This window comes from Pseudophryne corroboree, chromosome 1, assembly GCF_028390025.1.
Source record: "Pseudophryne corroboree isolate aPseCor3 chromosome 1, aPseCor3.hap2, whole genome shotgun sequence".
Taxonomy (NCBI): Eukaryota; Metazoa; Chordata; class Amphibia; order Anura; family Myobatrachidae; genus Pseudophryne; species Pseudophryne corroboree.
The window spans coordinates 434,901,064-434,915,080 of record NC_086444.1 but is presented as its reverse complement, the minus strand read 5'-3'; the positions used below and the strand labels follow the sequence as shown (position 1 = coordinate 434,915,080).

Below are 14,017 nucleotides of genomic sequence, written 5' to 3'. Positions count from 1 at the left end.
AACTATAACTAAACTATAGTTCCCAAGATAATTTTTAGATTTCTTTTTAAATAATGTCACTTCCTCAGCTATACGCCAATCCCTCAATACCATACCCAATTTAATTGAACTATATAAAATCAAGTATAAGGGTCTTGCAAGTTGTGCCTTAAGCTCCATAATAACCCTCGGGTAAAAACCATCTGGTCCTGGTGATCTTTATGTTGCTTAGTCTTTCCAGGACTACTTCCTCACTTAAACAAGCATCTAGCCAAGAATCATTACCTTTTCTGTTGTTATGCACTACTATCACCGTCTGATCCTCCTTGGCGAATACTGATGAAAAAAAGCTGTTCAGTATATCCACTTTTATTTTGTCATCGTTTATCAAGGCTCCCAGTTTATCTTTTAATGGGCCTACGTTCTCATTTTCTAACCTTTTACTGTTTATGTATTTATAAAACTTTTTGGGATTGGCTTTACTCTCTATAGCGATTTGCTTTTCATTTACAATTTTAGCTGCTCTTACTACTTTATTGCATCTTTTACTGCATTCCTTGTAATACTGGAATGACTCCTCCCCTACATTAGATTTAAATGCTTTAAAAGCAAGCCTCTTTTTAGCCATTGCTTCTTTGACCTCCTTATTAAGCCACATTGGTTTGAGTTTGGTACTCCTGCGTTTGCTGCCCATGGCTATGAATTTGTGAATATTGCTATCAAGCAACCCTTTTAAAGCTTCCCACATTTCCAAGGTGTGCTTACCATGAAACAAAACTTCCCAGTCAATGTTGTTTAGTGCCTGTCTCAGCATATTGAAGTTAGCTTTTATAAAGTTATATGTTTTGGTTGATCCCTTATAGCTATGTTTCTTGAAAGTGATGTCGAATGTGATCATATAGTGATCACTGTTTCCCAAGGTCTCCCCAACTTTAGTGTTTGATATAATGTCCACATTATTAGTAATGACTAGGTCCAGAATATTATTACCTCTAGTTGGGTCCTCGACTAATTGAGACAAGTATTGGTCCTTTAATGTGTTTAGGAACCTGTTGCTCCTAGCTTTTACACATGAATCGTTACTCCAACAGCCGGGATACCAGCGGTGACCTTCAGTCACCACAGGGTTATATTCCCCCTTGGGTGATGGCGTGGGCCACCACCCAAGTGGGAATTCCAGCCGGCGGTTGGGATTCCGGCATCGGTATACTCACAGCCGGGATCCTGACAGCCGGTAAATTGACAGCCTCCCATTTAGTGTGTTATGATATCATCACAAAACACATACATTGCTGTCCCAAGTTTTGCTCTGTACATGTTTGGAGGTATGCAGACCCCAGTCTTTCGGCTAGTAACTCCAGTCTGTTAGTTTGTACAAAAAAAACACCTAATCCAACAGAACATATGGCCTGCAACCTTGTTAATTGAAGGCAATACTAGATGCTTTGGCTGTATATTACTTCCCGTGTAGGTTAAACTGAAAGCAGTGTCTATATCAGCTTGTATATCTAGAAGGTGGGGTTAGTACTGTGGGTAGGGAACAGGCAGCTGATTGGGTGAACAGATGATTCCCAGCTGTTTTCCTCTTTTCTCAGCTTTCCCACGCTTGTTCTCTCCCATATGCTGGAGGATCTAAAAGAACTGCAATGGTCAGCTATGCCTTCCTGGATCTGTAGTTTGCAGCTTGTGTGTGCATCTTTCTAGCTCCAAGATATCTACTATCCAGTCAAAACAAAAAATCAGAGCTAGAGTGTATGAAATGCTGATAGTTAAGGATTAGTAAAACGTGCAAAATATGTACTGATCCTCCCACAATATAAATATGATATAAATACCTGGAACCATGTGAGCATAGTTGTGTATTATAGTCATTGTGACAGTGGGGTTTTTGCAGGCCTGGAGATGCTTATATAGCATGTGGTGGTGTTGTGTGCTGCTGTTTGTGTGAGTACTCCTGCCTGTTTGCTGTTATAGGTTGCACTATGCAAGTTAATGCCTATGGGGCTAATTCAGGGGGTGGTCTTCAGTATGCCGAATGTCGGGATCCCGGCGCACATTATACCGGCGCTGGAATCCCGACACCCGGCATACCGTCAGCTATTCTCCCTCGTGGGGGTCCACGACTCCCCTGGAGGGAGAATAAAATAGTGTGGCGTGCGTAGCGCGCCACCGTGCCCGCAGCGTGGCAAGCGCAGCGAACCCGCAAGGAGCTTCTTAGCGCTCGCCACGCTGTCGGTATGCCGGCGGTCGGGCTCCCGGCGCCGATATGCTGGTCGCCGGAAGCCCGAGCGCCGGCATACCGTACTACACCCAATTCAGGTTGGATCGCAAATCGCAATCCAATCAGAATTATTGCGTTCACCCCATGGGCGCAAGCGCATCGCCGTCCTGCGCATACACCTGCACTTTCAGGGGGTGCCAATCCAAGGAGCTCCACGCCCCAAAGGTTTACCCCCAGCTTCCCTCACTTGCTTAACACTGATTTTTCACTTCTAGCTCTCATTTGTGTGATGCCCTGGGGTGGTATGGCTGGTGTGACTTGGGGGAGCTCTGCGCCCCAGAGGTGAATCCCTATAATGTTAGGGACCTGTCCGACGAGGAGCTCCTTGGATTGCTCTGGCTGAACCACTTTGGGGCATCACCACCTTGTACTTATTTATAACACCTATATCACCCTGTGTTTGTTTTTATTTATGTAGCATTATTCACACATCTTTATCACTTGTAAAACTGATGAGCTAACCTCACTTTCTATCACTTTGACACCTTACTGCTGTCCTCTTTCTAACACTCAGCAGCTTCCCTCACGTGTTTAACACTGATTTTTCACTTCTATCTCTCATTTCTGTGATGCCCTGGGGAGGTATGGCTGGGGTGATTTGGGGTGCTCTGCGCCCAAGAGGCGAACCCCTATAATGTTAGGGACCTGCCCGATGAGGTCACAGTGAAGCAGGTGGGCAGACTCATATATTACCAATATATGCCAAGAACCTCGGATATTATGGTTGTTATAATTATAATTTAATGCTGTATGCTGCACCTGCACCCTTGTTCCTGTATTGTAGTAGTCCCAGCAAGGTAGCACATCCCATTATAAGAAGCTGGGGTGTGCAGTCCAGGCCCCCTCTTCACAATAGAATCTGTGGCTATGCAAGGTCCGTTCTGTTTGACAAGCAGCATCATTGAGGGAGTGCGCAGGGGGCAGAGGTAGGGCTGCATTCCTGAAAAGGGTGGTATCGCCCCCATTTTCTGGGAGGGGAGAGTCCAGGGTCTGAGTGTGACCACGCAGACTTCCTGGCCTTGCATCCATCACTTTCGTTGGCCAGTTGCGTAAGCTCAGGCTTACTCTGCTGGCCGTCTGCAAGGAACACCATGACCGATGTTCACGATATTGGATCCCAGCTTGCGAAGTCGGTCTCGGTGCTGTGATCTCAGTTACATGCAGGAGGTATCTTTTCTACTGAGACATCTCCTGCATGCCCTCCTAGAGATCTGATGGAAACTAAGTGTATGCATCATTGAACTTCCGTCTATCTCTGAATCAGGCCCTGTATGTTTCAGGATCACAGTGCAGAAATATTCATCTACTTTTACTATTGCACACGTTGTAAATAATAAGATTTTACTCACCGGTAAATCTATTTCTCGTAGTCCGTAGTGGATGCTGGGGACTCCGTAAGGACCATGGGGAATAGACGGGCTCCGCAGGAGACTGGGCACTCTAAGAAAGATTTAGTACTACTGGTGTGCACTGGCTCCTCCCTCCAGAGCCGGCCATAGGCATAGGCAAACTAGGCAATTGCCTAGGGCATTTGATATGCCTAGGGGCATTAGCAGTTTCTGCTGATTAAAATGATATGCAGCATGCCTATATTCTGTGTGTAGCATTTCATATGCAGATACAGCCACAGTCTCACACAGTATATAGGCATGCTGCATATCAGTTTAATCAGCAGAAGCTGCTTGTGCATCCTAGCCACAATAGCAAAGCAAATAAGATGCATTTTCATAAAAAAAGGTGTGCCCGACGTTAGCATTGAGGCAATATTTATGAGGACACATCTGTATCCATGCAGAAGCAGAGGTAACAGTGTTAGTGGCAGTGTGAGTGCTGTATGCATTTGAGTGGGTTGGTTGTGCAGTAGTGTTCGGAATATGTGTAAGGAGCATTATGTGTGTCATGTTAAAATGCATTCATAATGTGCAACATATGTGTAAAGGGCACTATGTGTGTCATTATGTGTATAAGGGCATTAATAATGTGCAGCATATATGTAACAGGGTACTACTGTATGTGTGTCATTATGTGTATAGGGGCACTAATAATTTGCAGCAAATGTGTAGGGGGCATTATGTGTGTCATTATGTGTATAAGGGCATTAATAATGTGCGGCATATGTGTAATGGACATTATGTGTAAAAGGGCATTAATAAAGGTTGTCATAATGTGTAAGGCGCATTATGTTTAAAAGGACATTAATAAGGTGTCTCATATGTGTAAGGGACATTACTGCGTGGAATGTGTGTAAATGCATTACTAATGTGTGGCATTATGTGTAAGGTCCTCTACCATGTGGCGTTGCGTATAGAAAGGGCACTACTGTGTTGTCTAATGTGAATAAAGAGCAATAGGGTGGGGTGTAATATGAATAAGGAGCAATTCAGTGTGATGTAATGTGAATAAGGGGCTCTACTGTGAGGAGTAACGTTTATAAAGTAAAGTGATACTACTGTGGGATGTAATATGAATTATGGACACTATCACATGATCATATGTGAATAAAGTTGCAGTACTGTGTGGCGTAATTGGAATTGGGGTTATTGTGTGGCCATGCCCCTTGCCAGCAAAAACACACCCCTTTTTGGGCTGTACGCCAAATGTGCGAACTGTTCCTATTTAAAATATAGGGGGTACAAGGTCAGAGGTGTAACCAGCAGTGGTGCTAGGGGGCACCAGCCAAAATCTTGCCTAGGGCATCATATTGGTTATGGCCGGCTCTGCCTCCCTCTATGCCCCTCCTCCAGACCTCAGTTAAGGAAACTGTGCCCGGAAGAGCTGACATTACAAGGAAAGGATTTTGGAATCCAGGGTAAGACTCATACCAGCCACACCAATCACACCGTACAACTTGTGATAACATACCCAGTCAACAGTATGAACAACAACTGAGCCTCAGACAAATCTGATGCAACCATAACATAACCCTTATTTAAGCAATAACTATATACAAGTATTGCAGAAGAAGTCCGCACTTGGGACGGGCGCCCAGCATCAACTACGGACTGCGAGAAATAGATTTACCGGTGAGTAAAATCTTATTTTCTCTAACGTCCTAGTGGATGTTGGGGAGTCCGTAAGGACCATGGGGATTATACCAAAGCTCCCAAACGGGCGGGAGAGTGCGGATGACTCTGCAGCACCGAATGAGCAAACACAAGGTCCTCCTCAGCCAGGGTATCAAGCTTGTAGAACTTTGCAAAAGTGTTTGAACCCGACCAAGTAGCTGCTCGGCAAAGCTGTAATGCCGAGACCCCTCGGGCAGCCGCCCAAGAAGAGCCCACCTTCCTTGTGGAATGGGCTTTTACTGATTTTGGAGGCGGCAAGCCAGCCGCAGAATGAGCCAGCTGAATCGTGTTACAGATCCAGCGAGCAATAGTTTGCTTTGAAGCAGGAGCACCCAGCTTGTTGGATGCATACAGGAAAAACAGCGAGTCAGTTTTCCTGACTCCAGCCATTCTGGCTACATAAATCTTCAAAGCCCTGACTACATCTAGTAACTTGGAATCCTCCAAGTCACGAGTAGCCGCAGGCACCACAATAGGTTGGTTCAAATAAAAAGATGATACCACCTTTGGCAGAAATTGCGGACGAGTCCGTAATTCTGCCCTGTCCATATGGAAAACCAGATAGGGGCTTTTACATGACAAAACCGCCAATTCTGACACACGCCTAGCCGAAGCTAAGGCCAATAGCATGACCACTTTCCACGTGAGATATTTTAACTCCACGGTCTTAAGCGGCTCAAACCAGTGAGATTTCAGGAAACTCAACACCACGTTAAGATCCCAAGGTGCCACTGGTGGCACCAAAGGGGGCTGAATATGCAGTACTCCCTTTACAAACGTCTGAACTTCAGGTAGAGAAGCTAGTTTTTTATGAAAGAAAATGGATAGGGCCGAAATCTGGACCTTAATGGACCCCAATTCTAGGCCCAAAGTCACTCCCGACTGCAGGAAATGAAGGAAACGGCCCAGCTGGAATTCCTCTGTAGAGGCATTCCTGGCCTCACACCCAGCAACATATTTTTCGCCGTATACGGTGATAATGTTTAGCCGTCACGTCCTTCCTAGCCTTTATCAGCGTAGGAATAACCTCATCCGGAATCCCTTTTTTCTACTAGGATCCGGCGTTCAACCGCCATGCCGTCAAACGCAGCTGCGGTAAGTCTTGGAACATACAAGGTCCCTGCTGCAACAGATCCTGCCCTAGAGGCAGAGGCCATGGGTCCTCTGTGAGCATTTCTTGCAGCTCTGGATACAAAGTCCTTCTTGGCCAATCCGGAACAATGAGTATTGTTCTCACTTCTCTTTTCCTTATGATTCTCAGCACCGTGGGTAAGAGAGGAAGAGGAGGAAACACATAAACCGACTGGAACATCCACGGTGTCACCAGTGCGTCTACAGCTATCGCCTGAGAGTCTCTTGACCTGGCGCAATACCACTGTAGCTTTTTGTTGAGGCGGGATGCCATCATGTCCACCTGTGGCAGTTCCCACCGACCTACAATCTGCGCGAAGACTTCTTGATGAAGTCCCCCCTCTCCTGGGTGGAGGTCGTGCCTGCTGAGGAAGTCTGCTTCCCAGTTGTCCACTACCGGAATGAACACTGCTGACAGTGCTCGTACGTGATTCTCCGCCCATCGAAGAATTCTGGTGGCTTCCGCCATCGCCACCCTGCTCCTTGTGCCGCCTTGGCGGTTTACATGAGCCACTGCGGTGATGTTGTCTGATTGGATCAGCACCGATTGGTTGCGAAGCAGGGTCTCCGCTTGACTTAGGGCGTTGTATATGGCCCTTAGTTCCAGGATATTGATGTGAAGGCAAGTCTCCTGACTTGACCACAGCCCTTGGAAACTTCTTCCCTGAGTGACTGCCCCCCACCCTCGGAGGCTTGCATCCGTGGTCACCAGGACCCAGTCCTGAATGCCGAACCTGCGGCCCTCGAGAAGGTGAGTACTCTGCAGCCACCACCGGAGAGACACCCTGGCCCCGGGGGATAGGGTGATTAACCGATGCATCTAAAGATGTGATCCGGACCACTTTGTCCAGTAAGTCCCATTAGAAGGTCCTCTCATGGAACCTGCCAAAAGGAATGGCCTCGTATGATGCCACCATCCTTCCCAGGACTCGAGTGCAGTGATGCACTGACACCTGTTTTGGTTTTAATAGATTCCTGACCAGTGTCACGAGCTCCTGAGCTCTCTCTATTGGGAGATAAACCCTTTTCTGGTCTGTGTCAAGGATCATGCCTAGGAGAGGCAGATGAGCTGTAGGAACCAACTGCGACTTTGGAATATATAGAATCCAGCCGTGTTGCCGTTACACTTCCAGAGAAAGTGATACGCTGTTCAGCCACTGCTCTCTTGATCTCGCTTTTATGAGGAGATCGTCCCAGTACGTGATAATAGTGACACCTTGCTTACGCAGGAGCACCATCATTTCCGCCATTACCTTCGTGAATATTCTCGGGGCCGTGGAGAGACCAAACGGTAATGACAATCCCGTACCGCAATTCTGAGGTACGCCTGATGAGGTGGATAAATGGGGACATGAAGGTATGCCTCCTTTATGTCCCGAGTCACGATAAAATCTTCCCCTTTCAGGCTTGTAACGACCGCTCTTAGCGATTCCATCTTTAACTTGATCCTTTTCAGGCATATGTTCAGGGATTTTAAATTCAATATGGGTCTAACCGAACCGTCTGGTTTCGGAACTACCACATGGTCGAATAATAACCCCCTCCTTGTCGAAGGAGGGGAACCTTGACCACCACCTGTTGAAGATACAATTTGTGAATTGCAGTTAACCCTGTTTCCCTCTCGTGGGGGGAAGCCGGCAGGGCCGTCAGTGAGGAGGCATCTTCTCAAAGTCCAGCTTGTATCCCTGAGACACAATATCTATTGCCCAGGGATCTAACAGGGAGTGAACCCACTTGTTGCAGAACTTACGAAAGCGTGCCCCCACCGGGCCTAGCTCCGTCTGTGGAGCCCCAGCGACATGCGGTGGATTTTCATAGAGGCCGGGGAGGACTTCTGTTCCTGGGAACTAGCTGTGTTGTGCAGCTTCTTTCCTCTGGCCCCGCCTCTGGCAAGAAAGGACGCATCTCGGCCTTTCTTGTTTCTTTGTTCGAAAAGCTGCATTTGATAATGACGTGCTTTCCTAGGCTGTGCAGGAATATAAGGCAAAATATCCGAATTAACAGCTATAGCCGTGGAGACCAGGTCCGAGAACCCTTCTCCACACAATCCTCAGCCTTCCATATGCCACTTAAGTTGGCATCATCTGTCCATTGCATATTCTACAGGACACGTCAAGCAGAAATCGACATAGCTTTGACTCTAGGACCCAGTATACTCATGTCTCTTTGGGCATGTTTGATTATATATATCTCTTAAGACAGCATCTTTAATATATATACATATCTCTCTATATACATATATATATATATACATACTAGGGTCTCAATTTCTGCTGATAAGGTACCTGTCCACGCCTCCCCAGCGCTATAAACCCATGCCGACACAATCGCCGGTCTGAGTAGTGTACCAGAATGTGCACGCTATCTGCAGGATCCCTGAGAATAGCTAGGGCTACCTTCTGGGCAAACGTGACACCCTAGGGGAAGATTCCCATCACATCCTGGCCCTAGTGTGGAAAGGATACTGCCTGAGAATTCTTTGTGGAAAGCTGCAGTCTCTTGTCTGGAGATTCATGCTCTTTTTCCTCATGAGAGGAGGGAAATTTACCTCAGCTTTCTTCCCCTTAAACATGTGTAGCCTTTTGTCAGGGACAAATGAGTCATCAGTGATATGCAAATCATCTTTTATTACAATAATCATATATTGAATACTTTTCTGCCATTTTGGCTGTAACTTTGCATTATCGTAGTCGACACTGGCGTCAAACTCCGTGTCGATATCAGTGTTTATTATTTTGGATAGTGAGCATTGTGAGACTCTGAAGGTCTCTGCGCCATAGGGACAGACATGGGTAGATTTCCTGTCTGTTCTCTAATCTTTTGTGCAATAAATTCACCTTAGCACTTACACATATCCAAACAGGTGTCGACGTAGACACCCTCTCACACACATATTTGCTCTATCTCCTCCTTAGGGGAGCCTTTTACCTCAGACATGTCGACACACACGTACCGACACACCACACACACAGGGGATGCTCTATTTGAAGACAGTTCCCCCACAAGGCCCTTTGGAGAGACAGAGAGAGAGTATGCCAGCACACACCCCAGCGCTATATGACCCAGGAATCACACAGTAACTTAGTGTTAACCCAGTAGCTGCTGTATATATTGTTTTTACGCCAAATTTATGTGCCCCCCCTCTCTTTTTCACCCTCTCTATCGTGCTTCTGCAGGGGAGAGCCTGGGGAGCTTCCTCTCAGCGGAGCTGTGGAGAGAAAATGGCGCTGGTGAGTGCTGAGGAAGAAGCCCCGCCCCCTCAGCGGCGGGCTTCTGTCCCGCGATTTTGTGTAAAAATAATGGCGGGGGCTCATGCATATTACAGTGCCCAGCTGTATATATGCTGCTTTTTGCCAGGAGGTACTCAATTGCTGCCCAGGGCACCCCCCCCCCCCCTGCGCCCTGCACCCTACAGTGACCGGAGTGTGTGGGTTAGTGTGGGAGCAATGGCGCACAGCTGCAGTGCTGTGCGCTACCTCATATGAAGACAGGAGTCTTCTGCCGCCGATTTTGACGTCTTCTTGCTTCAACCCGCCGGCTTCTGTCTTCTGGCTCTGCGAGGGGGACGGCGGCGCGGCTCCGGGAACGGACAACCAAGGTTAAGTTCCTGTGTTCGATCCCTCTGGAGCTAATGGTGTCCAGTAGCCTAAGAAGCGCAACCTAGCCGCAGTTAGTAGGTTTGCTTCTCTCCCCTCAGTCCCACGTAGCAGAGAGTCTGTTGCCAGCAGAAGCTCTCTGAAAATAAAAAACCTAACTAAAATACTTTCTTAATAGCAAGCTCAGGAGAGCTCACTAAAATGCACCCAGCTCCTTCCGGGCACAGATTCTAACTGAGGTCTGGAGGAGGGGCATAGAGGGAGGAGCCAGTGCACACCAGTAGTACTAAATCTTTCTTAGAGTGCCCAGTCTCCTGCGGAGCCCGTCTATTCCCCATGGTCCTTACGGAGTCCCCAGCATCCACTAGGACGTTAGAGAAATGTATTTACACAGCTACAAAGCACACGGCTGAGGATTTCTACTGTGTGAGATTGAAGGGTGTTTTGCAATCCCTACACATGCTCATCTCACACAATGTAGATAAATCTAGGCTATTAGTTATTTATATAGTTTATTATAGTTAAAATGAAGCTAAAAGAGTTTCTAACCACCAGAAAATGCCAGGTGGACAATTATTGTATATGACAAAACCAAGATAGCAGTAGACACAAGAAGGGGGAAATTATGGATGTTCACTATAAAACAGAAGAATGTTGTACAAAGTATCAGTATTATTATTATTATTATTATTATTATTATTATTATTATTGTTAGCTTCCAAATAACAGAAGACTGCACCTCCAAGATACTGTATGCATGGAAGGAAGCGGCAGTTTAAAACAGACAATAATATTCAGCAATAAGCCAACACAAATTAGATAAATATTCAGTATAAATTTTACTAAAAAACAAGTAATAAGTAAAATAATAAATTATTTAACACAGCAATAAATACACAATATAGACAATCAAGAGACTCTGCAGTCTCAACAATCAATATTATAATAAACAACTTGTAACACCTCAGTGTTGTGCCAGGATTCAACATCCCAGCTGTAAGAGATACTGAAGAGACAGGCAATTCATAACAGCAAAAGTTATCTTTTGAGGTGGATGGTCAATATTGAGCTCTAATTGAAAAGCGCCTTATTTGAAAGAAAATTAGAACTTGAGTAAGATATACTCATTCTGTAATGAAGTGAGGCAGCATATAGATAAGATGGCAAAGGGTGAGATGTAGCAAGCTGTTTTTGCTGTAAAACCTCCCAAAAAAATAGTTTTCATAGCTTTTCTGCATGACCTTATGTTTCTCTATATGTGTGATCAGGGTCCTAAGAAAGAGCAATCCCCATTCCTATGGAAATAGCTATCCATCTGTAACCCGGCCCCAATAGCTAACAATATTTAGCCTATTGGCTACAGTAGAATATTGCAAATTGGCCAAAGAGGGATCTTTCTGATCCCTCTACAATAGTGGACGATACATCATGGCATTAAAAATGCACTTTGCCCAAAATATCAATGTCAATGTCGATTTCATCGATTTCAATCAGTTTAAAATGTATGATTTTTAATCGGTTTCAAATTGATGATATCGATCTAAAATTATTTTGTGTTTCCAAGGATAAAAATTGACAGTACTAACATTTGAAAATAAATATAAAAAATGTATCTGTTAGTAAATGTGTGTTTTAGCCCCTGAATCTCAACATCGATTTAGATCGTTTCAGTTATAATTGATTTATAATCGACCTTTAGTGAATATACTCCTTAGGAGTAAATTTACTACAAGTTGTGTTTGGTGTCGAACCCTAATTGCTGGACATCGATGGAAAGTTTTACACTCCAAATCCCAAATTTACTAAGCAGTGTGTTTGAGTATTTATTTTCTTCCAATGGTGATACTCATCAGTTTCTGGCATATGCAATTTCAGCACGATTTCATTCCGATTTCAGTCAGATTGAAAGGTTTTGGTGTATTGTCAGGTTATTAAAGTGTTAAATGTAAAAAAATGTGTGGGTTTCCCCCCATATGCATAGCCAATACTGGACCTCTAAGCCCAATTGGTTGTGGTAAAAAGGCACGGTGTCCCCCCGTATTTCCAGTAACCAGCACCGGGCTCAACCAGTCAAGGGGTAAAGCCATAGTAGGGAGACACACATCACAGGATCCCCCTATCACATTTGCCTCCCCCAAATTGGCTTGGAATTCTTCGGGAAGTGGGGTCCTCCCAATAAAAGGGTCCCCTCAGGCCTGTGGTGAAGCCTGGGGCTCTCCCCAGCACCCCTAGTGGTGTCGGGTGTGGAGTTAAAGGTGGGAATACAGGTTCCAGCAAGCCGGTCCGGGCATGTCAGCACCTGGAGAACCACAAGTGCCTACATGCCCAGACAGTAAGGACCACTGACACCTGCACTGTGTGTACCCCGCTTAATACACGTGCGCAGCTGAAAAATATTGACAATTTGTGCAAATATCGACACTGTGTTTGCCTAAAAATCAGCCCGTGTATATCAATGCGTGATAATGTGGAACCCTAATGGGCAAATTTACTAAGACATAGTTTATCAAAGCAGCTGATCATCTGCAGCCTTGATCGATAGTTTTAAAAACAGCAATAGCTCCCAACAATGATTGATGACTTTGGTAAACAACGTCTTCGTAAGTTTACCCTTAAGTGTCAACAGTGGCGTAACTAGAAATTTTTCTCCCCCAAGCCAAAAAATTCTTCGGCGCCCCCCCCCCCCCCCCCCCATAATTGGCAGTAGTAAAGGGGCAAATCTGCGCGCGCCCAAGGCGAGCACGCCGCCCAAAACGGTGTGTGGCTTCGTTGAAATGGGCGTGGCTTCGCATAAAGGGGCGTGGCATTGCAGGAAAAGACTACCTTATACCCCAGTTTTGCAACCTGCACGCCCAGACGTTAGCCACCACAGGAAAGAAAAATAATCCTGATTCATGCCACTTACATTATTTGTCATTTTTCCTCCTTATAGTAATGCCCAGTATACATTATGCCACATACTGCAATGGCCCTTAGACATTATGCCACACACAATAATGCACATGACACAATATGCACACACTGTAATGCCCCCGACACATTATGCCACACACCGTAATGCCTGTGACACATTATGACAGGAATCGCAATGCCCGTTATACATTATGCTACACACTGCAATACCCCTGATACATTATAGCACATACAATGTCTGTGACACATTATGACACACACCGCAATGACCCTGAGACATTATACCACATACCACAATGATCGTGATATAGTATACAACACACCGTAATGCCTGACACATTATGACACACACCGCAATGTCCGTGATACATTATGCCACACACCGTAATGCCCATTACACATTAAGTTCTACAGTAAGGCTTCTAATTACTTTTAAATTACCTGCTCGTTGCCATGGGTTTCATGCTCTTGGTTCCATGCACGGTGCCAGGGATTTTCATGCTCAGGGTGTCATGCTCGTTGCCAGGGGTTTCATGCACTGGGTGTCATGCTCGTTGCTAGGGGGTAGTGCTTGTTGGTAGGGCCGTGCTCCCAGTGCCACATATGCCCCCAGTGCCAGATATTCCCCCACAGTGCCAGGTACATGCCCCCAGTGCCAAATATACCCCCCAGTGCCACATATGCCCCCAGTGCCAGATATTCCCCCACAGTGCCAGGTATATGCGCCCAGTGCCAGATATTCCCCCACAGTGCCACATATGCCCCCTCAGTGCCTGCTCCCCCCAGTGCCAGATATTCCCCCACAGTGCCAGGTATTTGCCCCCAGTGCCAGATATTCCCCCACAGTGCCACATATGCTCCCCCCAGTGCCAGATATTCCCCGACAGTGCCAGGTATATGCCCCCAGTGCCAGATATTCCCCCCCAGTGCCAGGTATATGCCCCCAGTGCCAGATATTCCCCCACAGTGCCACATAAGCCCCCTCAGTGCCTGCTCCCCCCAGTGCCAGATATTCCCCCACAGTGCCAGGTATATGCCCCCAGTGCCAGATA

At 46.1% G+C, this 14,017-nt stretch overlaps 1 protein-coding gene across 1 annotated transcript in view; it reads left to right on the top strand.

Moving 5' to 3' along the window:
* Positions 1 to 14,017, top strand: part of NFATC4 (nuclear factor of activated T cells 4) — a 153,626-nt gene that overhangs the window by 56,946 nt on the left and 82,663 nt on the right. The window lies entirely within an intron of this gene.